We start from the raw sequence: 25961 nt of genomic DNA, 5'->3' as shown, positions 1-25961 counted from the left end.
AATGGTAATGTGTCTGTACAATACTGCCACTAAGGGTTTTTAGAAATAGGTGAAGGACCAAGAGACATTAGAGTTTGTGTCAATGACTTTATTCCTTGAGGAAATAATGTCATCAATTCCCCCAAGAAATGCTATCTTGATGCTCTAATTGTACAACACCAAAGAAAAGCACTTTAACAGTTAAAAGAGGACTTTCCTGGAAGCAAGATGCGGGGGTGGGAAGCCTGTTCAAACCTGCCAAGTAATGACTTGCTAATTAATGCTTCCTCGACATACGCACGTAAATTAACCTCATTTGCTTCTCTTAAGCAGACGCCTAATTTGCGAAGATTAAAGACAAACGGGGGCTTCCCTGGTGGCGCAGTGTTTGAGAGTCCGCCTGTCGATGCAGCGGACACGGGGTTCGTGTCCTGGTCCGAGAAGATCTCACATGCCGCGGAGCGGCTGGGCCTGTGAGCCATGGCCGCTGAGCCTGCGCGTCCGGAGCCTGTGCCCCGCAACGGGAGAGGCCACAGCAGTGAGAGGTCCGCGTATACCGCAAAAAAGAAAAATAGGCTTAGCACAAAATTTCTGGCACACGGTAGGTGCTCAATAAATGGAAGTTTTCGTTCTTATTGATGAACCAAAAGTGCCCCACCAGGAGCCAGACTCAGACCATGTGGCCGATAGTCTATTGCTTTTGTCTACCCAGTGCCTAATAGTCCTCCTCCTGCTGCTAATTTCACGTTATAAATGAATAGATCCACATTTGACCTCTATCCACTATCCAAAGCCACCACAATTTCCAAGTTATGGATTAGAGCTGTACTAGGGGACAACTAATATTCTATGCATGTCACATCTACGTACTTACAGATACAAACACAAATTTATTTTTGGAGAATGATTCCTTCCCAATTATATGGTTTTGGGAGAATGTCAGTCAGGTCCTTGTCCTTCCCCTGCAGAGAGGCCTTAAAGACCCAGGATAGGCCAGTCTGACACTTACCTGCTGGATAGTAAGCAAAGCCCTGAAAATAGGCCTGGGAATAGAATGGACATCAGTTACAACTCTCAGGTCACAAAAGCATCTGTGACTTTTGTCCCTTCCAAGACTGGTTCTTCAGCTCTCTCTTCAATTGTTTGAACTTTCCATAGGTCTCTGTCGCTTGAAAACAAACAATCTTAACTAATGGAATATGAGAGCTGGAAGCATCTTCAATATCATCTATCCTAATTCCATTATTTTACAGATGAAGAAACTATGGCCCAGAGAATGAAAGAGTCTTTTTATGTTTTTCTTTTTGTTTTAGGTCATATTGACAGAGCTGGACTCAAGCCCTAATGGACTGTGCTCCAGTGTTCTTTTCATTATTCCTTATTATTCCTAACCATGGCTAGGGTCCTACTTTTCAGACAATATATGGATAGTGAAAGAAGTTCTAGCAAAACAGCCCCCAAGGTAGCAGCCAATACCAGCTGCTCGGTGCTGTTCTAGCTACGGCTGTAACTGGGCTGGGAGGTGAGATGCCCTGACCACTTAGCTGATGCCTCATGCCAGTCTCTGGGTGGAAAAAAAGCACATGGGGCAGAAGAAATGTGCCTTGCTACTTTTTTTTTTTTTTTTAAAAAAAAAAAAAGAGAGAACCTGGAATTCTTGGCTTTTTGGCTTTCAAATTACCCTGGAGGAGCAGAAGTTTTCATTCAATGAGTAATCACCCTTAGGTCTCGCCTGCCTCCCTTCCCCTCCCCCCTCTGTCCTCCTTCCTTGCTTCTTCCCACCCTCTCCCCTCCCTCCCTCAATAATCTTCCATTATGATTTGTTTCTCTCACTATCTATATATACCTTTGAATATTTCATGACTTTTAGGCCAATTAGTGAAGGATGGACGGGGGAGGGAAAAGTTGATCAGCAAATCAGTATGTAATTTTTTTCTCAAGGGCTTACCTTTAAAACGGAAATGACTACACAGTGAACTTATATTAAGGTTTGATGACTTCTGAAACTTGCCTAAATGGTAATCATCAATGAAATATATAGTTTACTACAGTAATTAACAGCTCAGGCTCCGGACTCGGAGCGGCACAGCACACAAGCAAATACTGGCTCTGCCATTACCATATGTGTGACTGTAGAAAAGTAATATATTCTAAGGTTTCCATTTCTTCATCTGCAAAATGCAGTTTCTAAAAACAGTATTTACCATGATGGACAAGTTGATTGTGTAATATAACTTTACTTTCACACCTCTTTGTCCCTTGCTCGTATCTATTTGAGGTGAAAAGTTTAAATAGTTACTTTTCTAGTTTCTCTTGCTGCTAGGAGAATGAGTTGTTCAGGTTGGGAGGGAAAGGTGTTCCAGGCAAGGAGCAGCACGTGCAAAGGTCCTGAGGCAGAGGTAACAGGGGATTTCCTCTGTTTCTGTTTCTGAAAACAGAACAGGGAGGAGGCCAGGGTGGCTGAGGAAGTGAAGGGGGCTTGGAGACGATGTCATAACAATCACCAAGGGCCAGGTCACACGTGCCTTGTGTTCCATGGAAAGGAACTTAGCTTTAACGTGTGAGATGAGGAAACTTCAGAAGGCTGCCCAACTTGACTGAGGATAATAGCCACTAGAGATTCCTCTGTCTGAGACACTAAGGATCTTAACATCTCTTGTGTGATTTTCATTGCCTCCTCTCTGTAGCATGAGCCTCTCTACATCTGGGCTGTCAGCTCCTTAAAGGGAATTTAGCTTTGTGTGTAAGAGTGTGGCTATGGAGGTAGGTGTACAAGCAGATATTGACATACCACCATTACGGGACCTAACACAGTACCAGTCACATGGTAAACTTGATAAATATTTGATTTAGTTTATCTTAATCTATTAAAAAGATAATCATAGAGTTTCTACAGTTACAGAATAGTTCTTGATTCAGGACCATGCATGTAACATGACAGTAATACTGGTCAGGATTTCCCAAGTGCCTGCTCTGTGTCAGGGTCATTGCACATATTACACAGGCTGCAAATACATTTCCTGTGTCCTGACTCCTGCCTCAGGCCTGCCTGGAGCCCTGGCATGTCTCAGAACATCACTGCTTTCCTCCCTAACACAGACACACACACAGACACACACACACAGACACACAAACACACACAGACACACAAACACACACGCACAGAGTTCCGACTTGAAAAGCTTAGTAATCAATGGATGTTTTTTACTGAAGGTTTCATACAGAACAGAGGAGAATGTTACTCCATATTCCACACAACAGAATTTAAACTAAGCCCACCAGTAAGCATTTCAGTCTCCTCTACAAATTTTCTCTATGCGCCCACCCTGCGGGTCTCCCCTCTTATGTCTGTCTCCCTGCAGCCTCTAAAATGTCTATTTTGCTTTGCCCCAGCAATCCATGTCTTCCCCTTAGATTCCACACTCCACTCGCCAAAGCAAAAGTCCCAAAGTTCATCTACGTGATTTTCCTCGTGAGTCACACTCAATCGTGCCCCACTTACAGGGTCTGTGGAAGGTTGGCCTCATTATCCACCAGAAGTTCAGAGAAATTTGGCTGCATCTCAGGGCTGCTGTTAGGAACTGACAAAGCTAGGGTGTGAACGTCCATCTTTCTTACGCTCAGGCCCCTCCTCTGTGCACTGGACATGCCTCTCTAGATGGCATCCCTGTCGCAGACAGGCAAAGACATGATTTCATTCAGTGAGGTAGCCCTGAAGCTTCAGAGAAGGGATGGCTCACTCAGCAACAGTCACTCTGGAAACCATGGTTTTCTGGTCTGGGATCTGATGATTTGTCAGACCTTGGGCAAGTCATTTCTCCTCCACATTTTCCATTCATAACAGGTGAACTTGACGTAAGCATTTGAGATTAACTACTAAATGGTTAAGAAGTCGGCTGTTCAGAACAACAAAATCAAAGTCTGTGTTTTAAAACCCTCAGGGGGTTGACACAAAACCTGATCCCTATACTGCAAAGACATTTTTTCTCTTTCTTTCCATTTCCCTCCTAACTTCCACTGTTCCGCTCTCCTTAATCAGTACATTTTCTCTTGAGGCTTTTGGGACACTATGCAGTAACCATCAAGGCGTGAAGCATGTGAGTGGTCCAAGGGTGAAGTCATCAGTGTGTTACACAGCTGTCATTATAAATGAGTCATCTGTAGGAGTATATTCACACACATGAATTACATCATCTGGCCAAGACTGAAATCACAGTAGAATAACCAACAGAGGGGATGAAAGTCAGACCCTCATTCAACCAATGACTGCAAAGTTTGGAAATGAAAGAGGACTCTAAGAAAAAAGCAAACAGACAGTTCATCTGGCTTCAGTGGATATCACTGAAATAGAAGAAAAATCAGGGGTGGCGGGGTGGATAAACTTGCCTCTCTGGAGTATTTATTGCATCCTGAACTCTTTCAGGAACTTTGCTTATCATTAAACATTAATTTCCCTAGAAACTGGAGCTTTCACTTCTTATAGCTGTAGCAATTAAGGGCGGTTTTGGCTTGGAAGCTCCGACTTCCCGGCACAAATCTGTGAGCTCTGTGGCCTTTGCTCAACTGAGAGCTTTGCTTGTTTCACAAGACTTTGTAGTTTTCTGGGAAACACAAGATAAATCCTGCCCCAATGCAATAACCCAGGTCAGACGGGTAAACATAATTCTAGCAATAAATGAACTGTAATTGTTGAGAGGAAACTAAAGTTATTGCTTCATCCACCCTTTTATCCCTAAGTAGGGCATCTTGTGACCTTCGGAAGCTTGCTTTTTGTTTCTGAACCACCTGAACTGTCACTGAAACTGTGGAGCATGGCAACAATTGATGCTTCCACCTCTGCTGCGTAACACGCAAAAGAGCCACACGACGCCTCGGAAAACTGGTTTCATTCACAGTGGTCACCTCTCCCAGGAATGGATGCGGTGTCGCACTTGACGCTGCAGGAACAAAGAGGTGACCTCACTGAAGTCACAGAGTCATATCACTGCACTGAGAACAGGTACCTCGTCCCAGGGCCCAGGCTATTTTCTTTACTCACTTTGTGCCTGGCAATCTCCATGATCGTTGGCCACTCATTTTTTATAACAAAAACACACTGCAGGGCTTCCCTGATGGCGCGGTGGTTGAGCCTCTGCCTGCCGATGCAGGGGACACGGGTTCGTGCCCCGGTCCGGGAAGATCCCACATGCCGCGGAGCGGCTGGGCCCGTGAGCCGTGGCCGCTGAGCCTGCGCGTCTGGAGCCTGTGCTCCGCAACGGGAGAGGCCACAACAGTGAGAGGCCCGAGTACAGAAAAAACAAAAAACAAAAAAAACACACTGCAGGTTTTTTGAGCTGATGTGTTCTTTGAGGCTCTGAAAGATTCTGACCCTGGGAGAGGTGGAATCATTATTCTTCAGCGAGCAATTGTCTTTGCCTTAGTTAAGGCTGCTGTTGATCCTTGATTACTCGTGTTAAATTGAGGGGAGCAGAGATTAAAAACACAAGATAATCAGAAAGTCATTAATTGTGCACAAAGATTTGTCTCCAAGGATGAAAAGCTTACCGCTTTTCTCTCAAGGGATTTCAGAACTAGATAGAATAAAACATGCTTGACGAAAGGCAGGCAGGTTTATTGTTTTTGCTTTTTTGTTGTTGTTGTTGTTGTTTTGTTTTTTTACAAAAAGTAAAGCTGCCAAATATTCCTTACCACTAAAGAACATCAGAAATAGAAGAAAGATAAAAGCCGACAAAAGGTGATGCTACTGCGATCTGTACGCTTAAGGAAGGATGAGCCTTTGTGAACAGCCTGGAGAGGCCATGCTACATTCTGAGCCATGTGGATGGGCCCAGGCGGCGGCAGGGGCAAGGGTTACCCTTGAATATCTGGGACCTCATCATGAGCACCACAGGCCTGGAGAGTGGTCAAGAATGTAAGCCAATCTCACACAGGAACCTAGAAAAAAGTATGCCTAGGTATTGAGAATACGTGAGACTGTTTCATTCATCAGGTAGGAAACATAACTGCACAAGTCATAGCAAGGCATTTAGAAATCTCACTGGTGGGCAGGAGGGAGCCGATCAAAGGAGCCGGCATTTGAGATGAAGTCTTGGCAATTAGTAGCTGAACCACATTGGGCAGGTCACACTCGGAGCCTTGGTTTCTCCATCCTTGGTTGTCACGAGGATGAAATGAGTTAATCCATAAGAAAGGTTTAACAGAGCTATTGGCATATGATAAGCCCTTAATACATGTTCACAAATGTTATAATTATTGCTGTTGCTATTACTGCCATCTTATCACAAAAAGTGATTTTCCCATTCCTTAAATGTGGGCTACACTTAATGACTCCCTTCTAAAGAGTTTGGTATGAAAAGGGGTGAAAAGAGTAACCTTTCAATGGAGAACTTGATAAACACTCTCTCAGCCCAGTGATCAAGGTCAACATCCACAGTGATGTCATGTTCAGCTTATGTACCCTCGATGTGATGTCATGAAATAGCTCCTGACCTCTGTAGTATTCCTCCAAAATGTCCATAACTCCAATCTAACCAGGAGTAAATCATCAGATACACCCCCAAAGAGAGGGACACCCTACAAAATACCAGGCCAATAATCCTCAAAACTGTCAAAGTCTCCAAAAACAAGGAAAGTCTAAGAACAGTCACAGCCCAGAGGATCCTAAGGAGACGTGACAACTAAGTGTAATATGCATCCTGAATGGGATCCTGGGACAGAAAAAAGATATGAGGGAAAAACTAATGAAATCTGAATAAAGTATGATGTTTAGTTAATAATAATGTTATCAATATTGGTTCATGAGTTGTGGCCCAGGTACCATGCTAAAGTGAAATGTTAACAGTAGGGAAAACTGAGTGAAAGTACACCAGAACTCTCTGTATTAGCTTTGCAACTTTTCTGTAATAGTCTTCTTTAAAAAAAGCTTATTTACCAACAGGCACGTGAAAAGATGGTCAACATCACTAATGATCAGGGAAATGCAAATCAAAACCACAATGAGATATCACCTCACACCTGTTAGAATGGCTACCATCAAAAAGACCACAAATAGGGCTTTCCTGGTGGCGCAGTTGTTGAGAGTCCACCTGCCGATGCAGGGGACACGGGTTCGTGTCCTGGTCCGGGAAGATCCCACATGCCGCGGAGCGGCTGGGCCCGTGAGCCATGGCTGCTGAGCCTGCGTGTCCGGAGCCTGTGCTCCGCAATGGGAGAGGCCACAACAGTAAGAGGCCCGTGTACCACACACACAAAAAAAACACCACAAATAACAAATGTTGGTGAGGATACAGAGAAAAGGGGACCCTTGTACACTGTTGGTGGATGTAAATTGGTGCAGTTACTTGGAAAGCAGTATGCAAGTTTCTCAATAAACTAAAAATAGAACTACCATATGACCCAGCAATTCCACTCTTGGGTATATATCAAAAAACCCAAAAACATTAATTCAAAAAGATACATGCACCCCAATGTTCATAGTAGCATTATTTACAATAGCCAAGACATGGAAGCAACCTAAATGTCAATCAACAGATGAGTGGAGGGCTTCCCTGGTGGCACAGTGGTTAAGAATCTGTCTGCCAATGCAGGGGACATGGGTTCGAGCCCTGGTCTGGGAAGATCCCACATGCTGCGGAGCAGCTAAGCCCGTGTGCCACAACTACCGAGCCTGTGCTCTAGAGCCCACAAGCCACAACTACTGAACCAAATATTACACCAGACACGTACCAAAAATATCATGCTATTCTTCTGGGTTGCATAAGTAGCTTTCAACATATGATTACAGCATTTGATCACCTCTCTATTACTTAAAGATCTGGAATCACATTGCACTGTGAGCTCCTGCAGGATTAAATGCAGAATTTGTTCCTTGTTCTCTCCCTGGCACTTAACATTGTGCCTGAATTGAATCCAACAGAAACGAACTGAACCAAATGGAATCTTCTTGGGCAAGGGGAAAGATAACACCGTCATTAACATTTCAGCCGTTCTATGTTGCAGATACCAGATCCAATGTAGAAGATCCATGTGACTGACCTCTGGGGAGAATGATGTTAATATTACTGATGTTATTATTAATATCAGAATTCATGCAATAAAAATGAAATTATATTCTTGGAAGTCATGAGTTATTTATTAAGATAATTCATAAGAATGAAGATACTAACTACGACACTAATAGCTAACATTTATTAGCCAAAGAATCATGTAAAGTATTTTCTGTGCATTTTTTTTTTCTTTTTCTCCCTACTCTGGGTCCTAAGGGGATAATAATGTCTGGCTAAAGGCATCTCTATCGGACAGGTCACTTGAGGTTTATGCTATTGTTATCTATATATTATAGATAAGGAAACTGAGCCTTAGAGACATGCAACCACTTGCCTAAGTTCATACACCTGGTGAATTACAGATCTGGAATATGAATTCATGTCAAGTTCAAGTGTAGAGTCTGAACTCTACCTAGCCTCCCCTTTAGGTGTGAAGCCCAGCTCAAGGTAGATGGACCTGAGCTCCCCACACCCCCACCCTGCCCAGTAGCAAAAAGTGTGCGAACCAGCACCCACCACTCAGCTTTCTTCCTCTCTTTCTCTGATGTCCTTTCCATAAAGTTCAAAACCTCTTTATACCTGCCTTTAAACCAAATTGGTCTAGCTTTCCTCCCAAATTTTTCCTCTTAATGAGGGCTTTGCTCCCAATCACCCCTTTACTACTTGCCTTTCTCCTTCTTCAGAGTACCTATTGAAAAGTTACACTATTTTGGTCTTTAGCACAAATCAATAGTCCACATGGGGAACAGATTTCCTCTCCCTTTAGGCTTCTGTGTCTGTAATCCACTTCAGAAACTGGAATGCAGAGAGGATGAAAGCAGAGTCAGCTGTACCTTTCACGAGCACTGATACCTCATCCACGGAAGCCTGAATGGTACAAATGTCCTGCTGCAGGGTTTCTGAGACAGACTCTGCAAGGGGTCCAAAATAAATCATTAATGAAATCACCTTCCTTGTGATGGGCTGAAAAACAAACAGCCCCAGGGACATTGTTTATTTCCTAGGAATGCAATGCCCGTGGCACCCTGAACACAGGAAGTGGCCTGATTAACTGAAGGAGCAACGATCTTGAAGCCTGAAGACCTGGTTGGCTCCGTCTCTTACGAGGTACACAACCTTGGGCAGGTCACTTAACTTCTCTGAGTCTCAGTGTCCTCAGACACTAAAACTAATGGAGCTAACATTCTTTCTTTAATGGTACACAATCCACCATATATAAGCCAGAAATCTACAAGTCATCCATGTTTCTTCTCTCTCTTACCCCCAAGAGCCAATCTGTTTCTGAATTCTGTTGATTTCGCATCTTAAGTATATCTCAAATGTCCCTGTCTCCATTCCCACAAGCTGTGTTAGTTCAGGCACCATGATGTCCTCGCTAGACTAATACAAAGTCCTTCTAACGCATCTCCCTGTTCCTAGTCCAGCACCACCATCAATCCTTTCTTCTCACGGCAGCTGGTTATCGAGCTAAAGTATGCATCTCATTATATTGGTCCTGACTAAAGGCATTATAAGACTCTCCATCACTTATAGAATAAAATACAAATTTGCCAGCCTATACTACAAAGCCCTCCATGACCTTGATCTTACCCACATATAATAGTTAGGAATCTTTCAGATGCAAGTGACAGAAACACCTCTCCAATAGGCTTAATCACAAAGGAGAATTTATTGGCTTAGGAAACTAAAAAAGCCTGGTGTAGACCAGGTACAACCGGGTCCAAAAGCTCAAACAGTCTCATTAGGAAGCAGTTTCTCTTCATCCTTTGCTTTGCTTTTCTCCATAGTGACTTTATTCTTGATTAGGGTCTTCCCACTCAATAACAAATTTGCCGCAGATGTTTCAGGCTTGCCTAGTCCTTATTTAGTAACCCTCTAGAAAGAGAACATCTTCTTTTCACTACTTTTAACAAAAGTCACAAGGCAAGGTCCTTGGGTCATGGACCTAACCCTTAACTAGACACTGTGTCTAGGAGGGAAATGGTGACGAGGCAGGGACATCCAGGAGGCTGGGCTGGGGCCGGTCGTGCCTGATGTACACAACTCAACAATAAAGTTATCCAGAAAAATCAGACTGCTATCACAAAATAATGCTAGGCTTAAAATTACCACTTTATTTTATTCATGATTTTTTTTTTTTTTTTTGGAGATCAGGAATTCAAAAAGGGCTTAGCTCTTGCTTGGGGTCTCTCATGTGGTTGTGTTAGGGGAACCACTGACGGAAACCACCTGCCCTGGCCAGGCTCAATAGTAACCACTTGCCTGAGTTATCTTACAACAGGAGGTCCTGGTAAGGAATGCGGAACTTACAGGCTACCACCAACAGGAAGAATTCGGAAAAGGTTAAAAGGAGAGAGGAGACTCCAGTCCATATGTCCTACCAACCTCCCAGAATCCTTCTCGCTGGAATCCATCTTGGCTGAGCGACGCACGCACCACCAGGAAGGATCCTGAGTCAGAAATGATTGGCCAGATGCAACCCGGAAACTAACCTCATCACCATAAAACCCGAGACTGCGAGCCACGTGGCCGAGCAGTTCTCCTGGGTTCCTTGATCCTGCTACTCTCTGCCCGGGCGCCCCTTCCCAATAACGTCTCTTGCTTTTTCAGCACTTGTGTCTCCTCAGACAATTCATTTCTGAGTGTTAGACAAGAACCCACTCTCGGGCCCTAGAAGGGGTCCCCCTTCCTGCAACTGTTGCAGTGAGATGTGGGCTAGGTCTGTAGACATCTGAAGGGTTACCCGGGCTGGGTGTCCAAAATGGCTCCTTTACAAGATGATGTGGGTGTTGCCTGATGGGAACTCAGCCGGGCTGTCAACTGAATGCCTAAACATGCCTTCCTCAGCATGGGAACCTCCAAGAGGATGGACTTCTTACATGGTAGCCCAGGGCTCTGTGCACTGGCATTCCAGCAAAAGGGGGAAGCTGCATCACCTTTTCTGACCTAGCCTCTGAAGCCATGCCATGTCACTTTTCTGCGTTCTATTGTTTACAAGTCTTCCCAGAGTCAAGGGGAAGGGACATGGACCGCACCTCTGGATAAGAGGAGTATCAAATGACTTGCAGCCACAATTATTTTCTATTGTTTTATGGACACATTCCCATCATTTCAACAATTTTTGTCTTTCTGGATGCATTTTTCTCTGTCTACAATACCCTTTACATCCTCTTTGTCTGTCTACCAAGCTCTACTCTCCCAAGACACACCTTCTGCTTTCTGCTTTCCTCTCTCCTTTGGGCCACATGCTGAGTACATAACCCCTATAATATAGTTTTTTTCCTGATGTATTATAACTCTTTACCTCTGCCTCTATCATCAGCCTTTCCTCCTTGAAGGCAGGGATAAAGTCTTATTTGCCTCTATACTTCACATATTCTCTCTCATAGGTCCTTAGGACATGTTTGCCAAATGACAGAATTAGATTATAGAGCCAGAGAGCTTTTCAAATGTTAAAGTGCTATTCAAACAAAGGCTGTCATTATTTACAAGATAAGGGAGACTTTTACTGAGGAAAATGTAATAGCTTCTGGTGATAGCTTTCTGCCTGGCAAATTCTATCTAAATGGATAATCCATTAGACTGTCAAAAAACAATAAAAAACATTATTTAAATTTTTTTCTTTCTTTCTTTCTCCAGCTTGAATACTAGTGACAACTAGTTGTTTGTCCTTTATCTGTTATTTAGATCACTGTTCTCCAGATTTTTTCAAGTCGTCTTTCCATGAATCTGTTTTATCAGGCCATTGCTTCTCTACATCCTTTACAGTTTTGTACTTAATTTTTTATCATCTAATTTTCCTGGCCCACTACTTATCATCTTTAATTAGTCTTTTATTTATTCAGTCTATATTTTCTAAGGATCTGAGGGGCTACTATGTACCAGGCAATACGATGGACCCCAGGGATTCAGTGAAAAACAAGTTACAGTCCCTCCAAAGGAAACTCAGTGCCTGGTGGAGAAAGAAAGGGTCAACAGAATGTGATAGATGTTAAGCCAGAGGCCTGCAGAGAGGAGTATGGAGGTAGGTACTTACTCCTCTCTGGGGTGATAAGAAAGACTGCAGGAGGAAACAGCAACGCACTTACAAAAGGGGGTAGTATTAAGACTCATAAAGAAGGAGACATCTCAATGAGAGAGAACATTCTGAGCCAAGGCATGGAGATAGAAAAGCATAGGTGTGTGGAAGAGCAACAGACAGTTTCAAGTTCTTGAAAAAGTATGAGACAGAAAATGGCAGATTTCTGAAGCTTCTAGCTCTCAGGATTGTGAAAACTGTCTTGGTTTTCAGGCACCAGAGTCTCTGGAACTCTCTAACTGGGAATCTAGTTAGTTACCCAAAGAGTTCAGGAAACAATCGCAGAAAACCAAACTCAAGGGAATTTTTAAAATTATTATGCAGCCGTTTATCCAAACCAAGCAGAATTTGCTGCTAAAAAAATCTACTCCAAGCTCTACACTTTACCACTTGAGAGACTTTGCAGACAATTTATTCATAGATCCTCAGGACTACATATGGTATCAAACAAGACTACATGATATTTCTCAGAAAGTTGCTGGGAAGATCACAAACGATGGTATAAGCAGAAGTTCCTTTTGTGGACAGTGGTTACTTTTGCATAGATAGCTCTTTTTTGTGTGTGCCATTTTTACTGCTAAGAGAACACTTCTTTTTCCTTCTTTCTTTGGTATCACACCTTCCTTACTTCCCTCCGTGTGTGACCATATGACCTTGGTCTGACCAATCAGAATACTACTTTGCCATGTCCATATTAAACAATGCAGGACTAAGCACTTGTCCCATTTTGGTTCATGGATGACCAAGTAGTTCAACCTGGTTCAATTGAATAAATTCTATGATTCATAAAAAATTTGAAAAAAGAGAGGCTTTCTTTCCCATGGAGCTGCTAAGTCAGTATAGGTCAAATAAAAATCCACTAAAGGGCAACAACAACTAAAGAAATGCCCAAGAAAGAAGACCACAGAAGAAAACAGAGCAGAGACAAGACACAGATAACTGATGATAAGACATGAACACCAGGCTACATCTGTCTTTAAAATAAAAATACCGTACATCTTGCAGTTGATAATTTCCATTTTTAAGTGAATTTTACTTTTGTTTCTATATCTTGCAACTAAAAAGAGTCCACTTCCTATGGTTTCAGTTACCTATAGTCAACCAAGTTCTGAAAATATTAAATGGAAAATTCCAGGAGCAAAAAATTCATAAAATTTGAATTGCACACCATTCTGAGTAGTGTGATGAAATCTCTCAGCATCCTGCTCCATCTCACCTGGGACGTGAATCATGCCTTTGTTCAGGATATCCCATCGGTTAGTCACTTAGTAGCCGTTTGGTTATCAGATGGTCAGGGCGTCACAATGCTTGTGTTCAAGTAACCCTTATTTTACTTAATAATGATCCCAAAGAACAAGAGTAATGATGCTGGCGATTCAGATATGCTAAAGAAAATCCGTAAAGTGCTTCCTTTAAGTGAAAAGGTGAAAGTTCTTGACTTAATAAGAAAAAAAATGATATGATGAGGTTGCTAACATCTATAGTAAGAAAACTTCTTCTATCCATGAAACTGTGAAGAAAGAAAAAGAAATCCATGCTGGTTTTGCTTTCACACCTTAGACTGCAAAAGTTAAAGCCCTAGTGCATGGTAAGTGTTTAGTTAAGATGGAAAATGCATTAAATTTGTACAATAAGATATTTTGAGAGAGAGAGAACAAAAGAGAAACCATGTTCACACAACTTTTCTTACAGCATATTGTTATAATTGTTCTATTTTATGATTTGTTATTATTATCCCTTACTGTGCCTAATTTATAAATTAAACTTTAACATAGGTATGTATATATAGGAAAAAAAAACATAGTATATATAGGGTTTGGTATTATTTGCAGTTTCAGGCATCCACTGGGGGTCTTAGAATGTAGCCCCTGTGGATAAGGGGGGACTACTCTATAAAAGGTTGTGTCATCTGAGATAGAAATAACTTTACTTCTCCGTTTCCAATCTGAATGTCTCTATTTCTTTTTCTTGCCTAATTGCTTTGGGTAGAATCTCCAATACAATGTTAAATAGAAATTGTGAGAATAGTCATTCTTTCTTGTTCCTGATCTTAGGAGGAAAGAATTAAGTCTTTCACCATTAAGCATGATGTTAGCTGTGAGGTTTTGTTTTGTTTTGTTTTTATAAGAGAGATCCTAAATGATCAAGGAAGAACTTTGTAGTACAGTATTTTGGCTTTTGGAGAAAGGACATCAAGAAAAGATGAAAAAAATGGATGAGAATTTGATTTTGTACATTTAGGTTTTGAGTCTTTCTTGGTATTAGAAGATACTGCAGCTGCCCTATTGTAAACATAATTCATAAATATTCTGGCCCCCAGAGTGAATTCTCATCTCAAATAAGTACACTTTCTTCCAATTTGCTGATGTCGTGAAAGAATAATCTGTCCGATCTACACATGAATTCAATTCTAAGCTTATTTTGCCATCTAACTCATTTAACCTAATGATGGAAATTACTAATAAGAAGATCATACAAGTTGATAAGTTGTTACAGTTGTCAAATCCTAATAATCGGTGAAGGAATTTGGCTTTTTCTTGGCTAGCAACTTTTTTTTCAGCCCTTGTATTTAGAAAATTGGTGGATGTGAACATTCATTTACTCACTCAGCAAATACTTGCCAAGTCCCTACCTGTTGGCAGGCACTACATGGTAGGCAGCTTCTAAAATGACTCCCAACAACCGTCCCGCCCCCCAAAAAATTTTCCTACCTGGCCTTTTACAGAAAAAGTTTGGCAACCCCTGCATTAGAAACAAGTCTAGCCTACACTTGAGGGGAGGAGATTCACAAGGGCGTGAATACCAGGAAGCTGGGGTCTTTGGGAGCTGTGAGTTTTTTGTAGATGTCTTTGATCAGAGTGAGGAAGTTCTATTTTATTCCTTGTTTGTTGAGCTTTTATTATTATTATTGTTATTATTAAAAAGATATTGGATTTTGGCAAATGCTTTTTCTGTGTTTATTGAGCAAGATACATTCTTGCCATAATTCCTGACTTCAAAGAAAAAGAAAAAAATATTTGGGCATATAGGCAAAAAGCCAAAGTAACTATAAAGAAAAGAAAATCAAATCACCATCAGAAGTCTCAACATCGGAGTTTTGTGCCAAAAGAAAATGGAGTAACATATTTAAGATACTCAAGGAAAGTAAATGTGAGCCAGATTTTATATCCAGCCAAATAAACTTTCAAACATAAAGGCAGAAGACAATCAAAATATAAGAATTCAGAGAATAATGTTACCATGAGCCCACACAGCCTATGACTATAATTAAAGAATAAACTTTAAAAATCATAACAAGTCAATTTTAGATAAATTTTAGAAACACCTATTTTTAGGAAAACATAGCTTACCAAAACTAACACTAAGGGAAACAAAATGAGAAGAGACTTTACTCATGAAAGAAATTACACCAGTAATTAAAAATTTATCCCAACACACAGAGAAAACTTCAGACTTCCAGAAAATAGAAAAAAACAAAACAAAACACTTCCAAATTCATTTCATGAAGCTAGGATAAACTTGAGGACAGTGAGAACAAGGAAAATTAACAACTGGGTGAACTTATGAATATAAACGTAAATATACTGAGAATATATTAGCACTATATAACCACAGCACTACATAAAACTATTGCCTTATTGTGACCAAGTTACATTTTCTCCAGTAATGTAGGAATAGTTTAATATTAGAAAATTAATGTATTTCATAATATTAAGAGATTGATAGAGAACCACATAGTTCATCTCAATAGATGCAGCAAAACCAGGCATTAAATGAAATTTTAGTCAACACCCACTCATGATAAAGAAATTAGCACAGAAAGAATAGAAGGGAACTTCCTTAATTTGTTTAAGGACATGCCTCTAAATCTACTTGCATAGTACTTAATGTTAAAGGGAAGAAGCAAAACCCTCATTATTTAGATATGATATTATTATCTCTGTTAAAAACAAAAGATAATATACACACATTTTGTTTACTAATGAGTGTTCAATTGCATTTCTATTCTTTATTATTTTATTCCCATTATTTAACTACAAGTAAGAAATTAGCAAATGTAATTTTTAGTAGTACAATGTACTATTTTAGAAATAGATTTAACAAAAGATATATAATATTTTAAAAGAAAAATTATAAAACTTTATTTTAAAATTAAATCAATTTAAATAAATGGAGAAATAAGAATCAACATAGTAAAGATGTCAATTCTTCCAAAATTAATTTCTAAATTTAGGCCACTCACAACACTGATATGTTTTTCATAGAATATAAGAAGTCAGTTTTAAAATTAATGTGTAAAGCAAAGGCCCAGGAATAGCTCAGGAAACTTTAAAGAAAATCACGTTTGAAGATTTTTACCACCAGATATCAAAATTTATTATAAGTTTATCATAATTATGATAACATGGTATTGGTAGATTTAGGTAAATTGACCGGAACAGAACAGAGAGCTCAGAACCAGATCCATGCATATGCAGGAGCCATCTAAGTCAGAGAAGATGTTGAAGATCAGAGGGCAGATGACAAGCTATCTACAAATGGTACTGGGACATATATGGGGAATAGAAACTTAACTACATACTGAACCAAAAATCAATTCTTGGTGAGGTAGGGATCTAAATATGAAAAGCAAAATCCTCAAAACATGGAGAAGAATACCCAAACCACTTTTCTGACACTGGAGTGTTCATTAAGTAAAACATGAAAAACATAAATAAAAATTAATAAATTCAACTATATTAAAAGCTTCCGTTCATCAAAAGACACCAAAAACATACACAATACATATCAGGAACCAAAGATTTTGTTAATAATATGACAAAAGATTAGCATATGTACATGTATGTGTGTGTATCCACCCCCACAGACATGTATTTTCTACCTACTTATAAAATAAGTAATAATAAATTTAAAACATTGATAAGGCATATGAAGTCAGTGCAATAAAAGAAACTCAAATAGATTTTAAAAAGATGAAATCTGTTCACCGTCATGCATAATCATAAAAGTGGTCATTAAAACCACAATGGAAAACCATTTTATACCTGTATGATAGGCAAAAATATTTAAAGAACTGGGAAAGATTTGAAGAAATAGGGTATTTTACATGCTGATGGGTATGAACTGATACAACCCCTTTGGGAAGAATTTGACAACATCTAATTAATTTGAGGATAGTTATACCCTATAACCCTTCAATTCCTTTTCTAGGTATAGAGCTACTTTCATACCTATGAACATGCATAACCATATCCATCATCTGATCAGTGGACAAATAATTTATGGCATACTTATAAAATGGAATAGGATACAGGAGTAAAAATAACCAGAGCTACAGGTATCAACATGGATGCATCTGGAAGAAAAATCACACTGAGGAAATATAAAAGGCAAGTTACAGAAAAACTACCATCTGACACCTCTTAGATGAAAATTTAAGCTACGTGAAACAGTGCTAAAAATACTAAAGCTACATAAATGTGCCATAAAAGAACACAGAGCTCATGAAAATGATAAATACCAAAGTTCGATGTGTAGTTACCTTTGCAGGTGTGATAAGAGATTCAACTGAATTAGTCATGACTTTTTTTTTTTTAAGTGGCGGTGGGTACTTAGCATTTGCTATACTATTCTCTACACCCTTTTGTATGTCCATACAAAATATTTAATAATAATAATTTTTAAAAGAAAAACCTCCCACTATCATGGAAAGATGTTTTTAATATATTACAGGTAAACACAGTGAAATATATATAAACACCTACCATATGCACCACCCATTAGAAAAAAAGTATTCACGAAAAAATAAATGCAAAATAAAAGAATGGAAAGATATATACTATAATGTCAAGAGTCCATAGAAATTGCTAGATTACAGTTGTTTTTAGTTTGTGTTTTCTGCTTCATTTTTTCTAGTGAGCATAATTAACTCTTAATGAATCTGCTGAATTAATTAATAAACATTTTTAATGTCACAGTTATAATAAATCATAACAATCAATGCACTTGTGCTGAAATGTCAAACATAATCAGAAAATGCTTCAGAACTACACTTCTCCATACCATACTTTGACTTAGTTGACAAACTCTCAAACAGGACAATACCCCAGTCCTCCATGAGCTTACCGATTAAAAACAGATGACAAAAAAGTGAACCAGAGCTATAAATTAAGCATTAAAATATTGCATTTGACTTTCAGTGCTCTCCGACATTTTAGACATATGGACAGTCTCCACTCTGCCTTTTCAGTTCTGGGAAAGAGCTAATGCTTTTCCCCAGAGTGTGAAATAGCTGTCAAACATGCCTTTTTTGCCACTGCCGTTTTCACACCAAATGCTCTTCTTTCTTTTTCACACAAGGACAAGATAGCACTGCAGCCTCCCCCGGCTGTGGGAAATGGATATAACTGAAGCATGATCTGTGTCGGGGTTTGTTTTTAACTCACCTCTTCAGTGAGCACGCCTCCTGTCCTCGAAGCAGGCCAGCTCGGTGTGGGTGTGCAGTGCTTCCAAATCTTGCTATGCAGCCCAACCTGGGATAAAACAGAAATAATGAAAATGTCCTATGTTTCCCTGCACCATTTGACTCCTACCAAGAAAATGGGAGGACTATCTCAGGTTACATAAAGGAAAGGTTCTTGAGATACAGGAACAGTTGCTGGTCATTTTACAACTGGAGGCGAGAACCATCAGATAATCCACACCACCTGTATTGAGGGTGTTGGTTAACACATGATCAAAATATCACACCTAAATCTTATTTGCTGCTCACCTGTGCTCCACACTGTGTTAAATGCTTTACATTCATCATCTCAATTCATCCTCCTGGAAACTCTATTAAGTTGATTCTATCTTACCAGCCCCATGTTGTAAATGCAGAAACTGAAGGTCAGAGAGAAGTTAAATGACTTGCCAAGGCCATGAAACTAGTAGATGATGGAGCTGGGATTGGAACCAGGTATCCTATCTCACACCTGAGCCCTTAACCTCTCTACACCTGCCCTCAGAACCATTCAGAGAGTCCCTTTTAATTATCCTCCTATAGTTATTAGTGGTGGATATTTTAATCTGTTTACTGATGAAGTAACTGGGTCTCTGAGAGATCCTGCCCAAACAATCAGAGCTATCCAACTTCAAAATCTATGCATTTAGCACTAGATCACATTCTCTTTCATAGATTCACAACCAAGATATGATCTCTCTTCCAAGTCCTTCCTCCCTCTGTTTCTCCATCTGCAAAAGAAAAGGAATCATATTGTCTCCCTTGAAAATCTCCATGGCTTTTATGGGATCAAATGCGATTCAGTGTAAAGGAACTTTGAAAAGTATAAAAACATAAGGTATTCAAATTTGCACCCATATTTCAGCTAAGTTTCTTTATCAGGCACCAACTATTAGAACATGCCAAATCCTTCCCATCTATGTTTAGAATGCTATGAGTAATAACACAGTCCCTATTCTCTGTTCATAGCAGAACTCAGATGATTCTGCCATTATCCAGCCTTTTCCCAGATAGCCCTGTACTTTGAAGCTAAGCTGACTTTACCTCCAGGTTCAAGGGTGGACTCTGATAGGCCAAAGTCAATCGAAGTCATCTTGGTCCCTTGGACATAGTGATTCCTTTAGTTAACTTTGGCTTAAGGAAAACAGCACATGCATTCTCCTGACTAGGGGGGCTTAACTAAATTTGAGCCGATGAGGTGTGCACTGATGATATGGCATCCAGATGTGAAGCTGGAAACCAGAGTAGCCATTGTTCACCATAGGGGAGGTGGTCAGTGAACAATACTAACACCACTGAAAGTGGTAAGAACTTCATAAATGTTATTTATGTTATTACACTAAAATTTTTGATAGTTTCTGTCAAAAGTTTGATGTTCCTATACCCTTCTCATTGGTAAGTATTTTTAGGACATCTTCATTCAAATTAGCATGTACAGTCTTCAATTCACCCTTGCTACAGAAGTCACCAATATTATTTCATCCAACTAATTGGTATGAAAAAGCAATCTCCTCTTTCCCCTCTTTCCCCTGTTATTGTCTCATTTTCTAAAGCAGTAACCTTTTATGCCTTTGTGGGCAGTGTGGGGATAGAGAGGCATTTCCTGGCACAGGTAATGAGCTCCCAGTTGTTTCCACTCAGAAAAGGCAGGCGCTGCAAGTGAATAACTAACGTGCATTTCACAATTTACCATTTGTTAAGCATAATTCCCTCAAATTGATTTGTTCTAAGTTTCACCTTGCTTTGTGAATTTGAAGTGTCTTTCCCTTCACTGGGAAGCGCCACTGTGTAAGCCTCTTATTTTTCCTTGGAAAATAAGAAATGTTATCAAAATCAAATAACTTGCTTTTTAGTATTAAAACGCTATTGTCAAAGAATTGTGCACTCACGAAGGAAAGATATTTTTTCCATCTCCTTAAAAGAGGAGTTTTGAGACGGAGAAAATATGAGTGGGTTTCCTCCACCCCAGGACTGGCCCTCACATAGGTACTCAGGTTTCTCTTTGTGCCCCTCCCAAGTCTGTATTTCCAGGTGGCCAATTACTTGTAGCCAGGAAAAAGCTAATTTACATTAACTAGCTCCCAGCAAATTTGTCTCCTTAAAAGCTCTTAAATTCGCCCCTTTCTTATCCCTCACAGCAGCTGCTGCCCCATTTCAAAGCCCCATTGCTCTCACCTAGACTATTCAACAGCCTTCTCGCCATTTTCCTTTCCATCCTATTTCTCCCTCTCCCGGGGTCTATACCTTATTCTTGCCGTAGCTGTCTTTCTAAAAGGCAAATCCGATGATCACCTCCCTCTCCTATGTAAAACCTCTCAACAGCTGTCTGGATAAAATTCCAACTCCATGGTCTAGTGTCAAGACCCTTTATGATCTGGCCGTAATGCATGGACAGCTACGTGTCTGGCCACTGCTCTCACATATCTTTGCTGCATTACAACTTGTTCACTGCAGTTACAATACTGGGTCTCTGACAAAATAGAGTGGGGCTGAATTTTGAAAGAAAAGCTTTTTAATAAAATCAGCTCTCTGTCCTATATATTTTTCTAAAAGTTGTTCTTTTCACATATGGTGTTTTTAAGTCTCCAGCATCGATATTTGGGTATAATGTAAGATAGGAATCTGTCATTATTGTTTTCATATGAGCAACTAGTTGAATCAATGGCATTTAACTAACTAACATCCTTCAGGTAGACGTTGTCAATTTTTAGAATTTTAAAAGAGATCTTAGAAACGTGTTTTGAGGGTAGGCAAGCAAAAGCTCTTTAAAATTTGATCCCACTAGAAAAGGGAACCCTCTTGCACCACTGGTGGGAATGTAAATTGATACAGCCACTATGGAGAACAGTATGGAGGTTCCTTAAAAAACTACAAATACAACTACCATATGACCCAGCAATCCCACTACTGGGCATAGACCCTGAAAAAACCATAATTCAAAAAGAGTCATGTACCACAATGCTCATTACAGCTCTATTTACAATAGCCCAGAGATGGAAACAACCTGTGTCCATCATTGGATGAATGGATAAAGAAGATATGGCACATATATACAATGGAATATTACTCAGCCATAAAAAGAAACGAAATTGAGCTATTTGTAATGAGGTGGATAGACCTAGAGTCTGTCATACAGAGTGAAGTAAGTCAGAAAGAGAAAGACAAATACCATATGCTAACACATATATATGGAATTTAAGAAAAAAGAAATGTCATGAAGAACCTAGGGGTAAGACAGGAATAAAGACACAGACCTACTAGAGAATGGACTTGAGGATATGGGGAGGGGGAAGGGTAAGCTGTGACAAAGCTAGAGAGAGGCATGGACATATATACACTACCAAACGTAAGGTAGATAGCTAGTGGGAAGCAGCCGCATAGCATAGGGAGATCAGCTCAGTGCTTTGTGACCGCCTGGAGGGTTGGGATAGGGAGGGTGGGAGGGAGGGAGACGCAAGAGGAAAGAGATATGGGAACATATGTATAACTGATTCACGGTTATAAAGCAGAAACTAACACACCATTGTAAAGCAATTATACTCCAATTAAAAAATAAAAAATAGGGCTTCCCTGGTGGCGCAGTGGTTGAGAGTCCGCCTGCTGATACAGGGGACGCGGGTTCTTGCCCCAGTCCGGGAAGATCCCACATGCCGCGGAGCGGCTGGGCCCGTGAGCCATGGCCGCTGAGCCTGCGCATCCGGAGCCTGTGCTCCGCAACGGGAGAGGCCACAGCAGTGAGAGGCCCGCGTACCGCAAAAAAAATAAAAATAAAAAAATTTAAAAATAAATAAAAAATAAATAAATGCCATTTTTAATAAAAAATAAAATAAAATTTGATCCCACTCACTTTTTCAGTGTAGGAAGGATTTCTTTTTTCTTTTTTTGTCTTTGGAAAGTGTATCATTTACTGGGTCTTTTTTTTAATTTTATGGTTTTGAATTTTATTTTATTTTTTTATACAGCAGATTCTTATTAGTTATCCATTTTATACACATCAGTGTATAGATGTCAATCCCAATCTCCCAATTCATCACACCACCAGCCCCAGCCCCCGCCGCTTTCCCCCCTTGATGTCCATACGTTTGTTCTCTACATCCATGTCTCAACTTCTGCCCCGCAAACCAGTTCATCTGTATCATAGGTTCCACATATATGCGTTAATATGCGATATTTGTTTTTCTCTTTCTGACTTACTTCACTCTGTATGACAGTCTCTAGATTCACCCACGTCTCTACAAATGACCCAATTTCATTCCTTTTTCTGGCTCAGTAATATTCCATTGTATACATGTACCACATCTTCTTTATCCATTCGTCTGTCGATGGGCATTTAGGTTGCTTCCATGACCTGGCTATTGTAAATAGTGCTGCAAAGAATATTGGGGTGCATGTGTCTTTTTGAATTACAGTTTTCTCTGGATATATGCCCAGTAGTGGGATTGCTGAGTCATATGGTAATTCTATTTTTAGTTTTTTAAGGAACCTCCATACTGTTCTCCATAGTGACTCTATTCATTTACATTCCTACCAACAGTGCAAGAGGGTTCCCTGTTCTCCACACCTTCTCCAGCATTTGTTTTTATAGATTTTCTGATGATGCCCTCTCTAACTGGTGGGAGGTGATACTTCATTGTAGTTTTGATTTGCATTTCTCTAATAATTAGTGATGTTGAGCAGCTTTTCATGTGCTTCTTGGCCATCTGTACGTCTTCTTTGGAGAAATGTCTATTTAGGTCTTCTGCCCATTTTTGGATTGGGTTGTTTGTTTCTTTAATATTGAGCTGCATGAGCTGTTTATATATTTTGGAGATTAATCCTTTGTCCGTTGATTCATTTGCAAATATTTTCTCCCATTCTGAGGGCTGTCTTTTGGTCTTGTTTATGGTTTCATTTGCTGTGCAAAAGCTTTGAAGTTTCATTAGGTCTCATTTGTTTATTTTTGTTTTTATTTCCATTACTCTAGGAGGTGGATCAAAAAAGATCTTGCTGTGATTTATGTCAAAGAGTGTTCTTCCTATGTTTTCCTCTAAGAGTTTTATAGTGTCTTGTCTTACATTTAGGTCTCTAATCCATTTTGAGTTTATTTTTGTGTATGGTGTTAGGGAGTGTTCTAATTTCATTCTTTTACATGTAGCTGTCCAGTTTTCCAGGCACCACTTATTGAAGAGACTGTCTTTTCTCCATTGTATATCTTTGTCTCTCTTGTCATAGATTAGTTGACCATAGATGCGTGGGTTTATCTCTGGGCTTTCTACCTTGTTCCATTGATCTATGTTTCTGTTTTTGTGCCAGTACCATATTGTCTTCATTACTGTAGCTCTGTAGTATAGTCTGAAGTCAGGGAGTCTGATTCCTCCAGCTCCATTTTTTCCCTCAAGACTGCTTTGGCTCTTCGGGGTCTTTTGTGTCTCCATACAAACTTTAAGATTTGTTCTAGTTCTGTAAGAAGTGCCATTAGTAATTTGATAGGGATTGCATTGAATCTGTAGATTGCTTTGGGCAGTAGAGTCATTTTCACAATATTGATTTTTCCAATCCAAGAACACAGTATATCTCTCCATCTGTTGGTATCATCTTTAATTTCTTTCATCAGTGTCTTACAGTTTTCTGCATACAGGTCTTTTGTCTCCCTAGGTAGGTTTATTCCTAGGTATTTTATTCTTTTTATTGAAATGGTAAATGGGAGTGTTTCCTTAATTTCCTTTCATATTTTTCATCATTCGTGTATAGCAATGCAAGAGATTTCTGTGCATTAATTTTGTATCTTACTACTTTACCAAATTCATTGATTAGCTCTAGTAGTTTTCTGGTAGCATCTTTAGGATTCTCTATGTATAGTATCATATCATCTGCAAACAGTGACAGCTTTACTTCTTCTTTTCTGATTTGGATTCCTTTTATTTCTTTTTCTTCTCTGATTGCTGTGGCTAGGACTTCCAAAACTGTTTTGAATAATAGTGGTGAGAGTAGACATCCTTGTCTTGTTCCTGATCTTAGAGGAAATGCTTTCAGTTTTTCACCATTGAGAATGACGTTTCCTGTGGGTTTGTTGTATATGGCCTTTATTATGTTGAGGTAGGCTCCCTCTGTGCCCACTTTCTGGAGAGTTTTTATCATAAATGGGTGTTGAATTTTGTCTAAAGCTTTTTCTGCATCTATTGAGATGATCATATGGTTTTTCTTCTTCAATTTGTTGATATGGTGTATCACATTGATTGATTTGCGTATATTGAAGAATCCTTGCATCCCTGGGATAAATCCCACTTGATCGTGGTGTATGATCCTTTTAATGTGTTGTTGGATTCTGTTTGCTAGTATTTTGTTGAGGATTTTTGCATCTATATTCATCAGTGATATTGGTCTGTAATTTTCTTTTCTTTGTAGTACCTTTGTCTGGTTTTGGTATCAGGGTGATGATGGCCTCATAGAATCAGTTTGGGAGCATTCCTCCCTCTGCTATATTTTGGAAGAGTTTGAGAAGTATGGGTGTTAGCTCTTCTCTAAATGTGTGATAGAATTCACCTGTGAAGCCATCTGTTCCTGGACTTTTGTTTGTTGGAAGATTTTTAATCACAGTTTCAATTTCATTACTTGTGATTGGTCTGTTCATATTTTCTGTTTCTTCCAGGTTCAGTCTTGGAAGGTTATACTTTTCTAAGAATTTGTCTATTTCTTCCAGGCTGTCCATTTTATTGGCATAGCGTTGCTTGTAGTAGTCTCTTATGATGCTTTGTATTTCTGCAGTGTCCATTGTAACTTCTCATTTTTCATTTCTAATTTTATTGATTTGAGTCCTTTCCCTCTTTTTCTTGATGAGTCTGGCTGATGGTTTACCAATTTTGTTTATCTTCTCAAAGAACCAGTTTTTAGTTTTATTGATTTTTGCTATTGTTTTCTTTGTTTCTATTTCATTTACTTCTGCTCTGACCTTTACGATTTCTTTCCTTCTGCTAACTTTGGGTTTTGTTTGTTCTTTTTCTCTAGTTCCTTTAGGTGTAAGGTTAGATTGTTTATTTGGGATTTTTCTTGTTCCTTGAGGTAGGCTTGTATAGCTATAAACTTCCCTCTTAGAACTGCTTTTGCTGCATCTCATAGGTTTTGGATCATCGTGTTTTCATTATCATTTGTCTCTAGGTATTTTTTGATTTCCTCTTTGATTGCTTCAGTGATCTGTTGGTTATCTAGTAACATATAGTTTAGCCTCCATGTGTTTGTGTTTTTTACGTTTTTTTCCCCTGTAATTGATTTCTAATCTCATAGCATTGTGGTCAGAAAAGATGCTTGATATGATTTCAATTTTCTTAAATTTACTGAGGCTTGATCTGTGACCCAAGATGTGATCTATCCTGGAGAATGT

The 25961-nt window shown here is 39.6% G+C and overlaps 1 protein-coding gene across 2 annotated transcripts in view; it reads right to left on the bottom strand.

Annotated features, from left to right (window-relative positions):
• PPP2R2B (protein phosphatase 2 regulatory subunit Bbeta) overlaps window positions 1–25961 on the bottom strand; it is a 678268-nt gene that overhangs the window by 509994 nt on the left and 142313 nt on the right. For both annotated transcript variants that reach the window (XM_032628594.1, XM_032628595.1), the window contains one exon: window positions 18549–18635. The gene's annotated coding sequence lies outside the window, so the exon portion shown is untranslated. The remainder of the gene's footprint in view (window positions 1–18548; window positions 18636–25961) is intronic.

This window comes from Phocoena sinus, chromosome 3 (assembly GCF_008692025.1).
Source record: "Phocoena sinus isolate mPhoSin1 chromosome 3, mPhoSin1.pri, whole genome shotgun sequence".
NCBI lineage: Eukaryota > Metazoa > Chordata > Mammalia > Artiodactyla > Phocoenidae > Phocoena > Phocoena sinus.
This window is presented reverse-complemented; position numbering and strand designations above follow the sequence as displayed.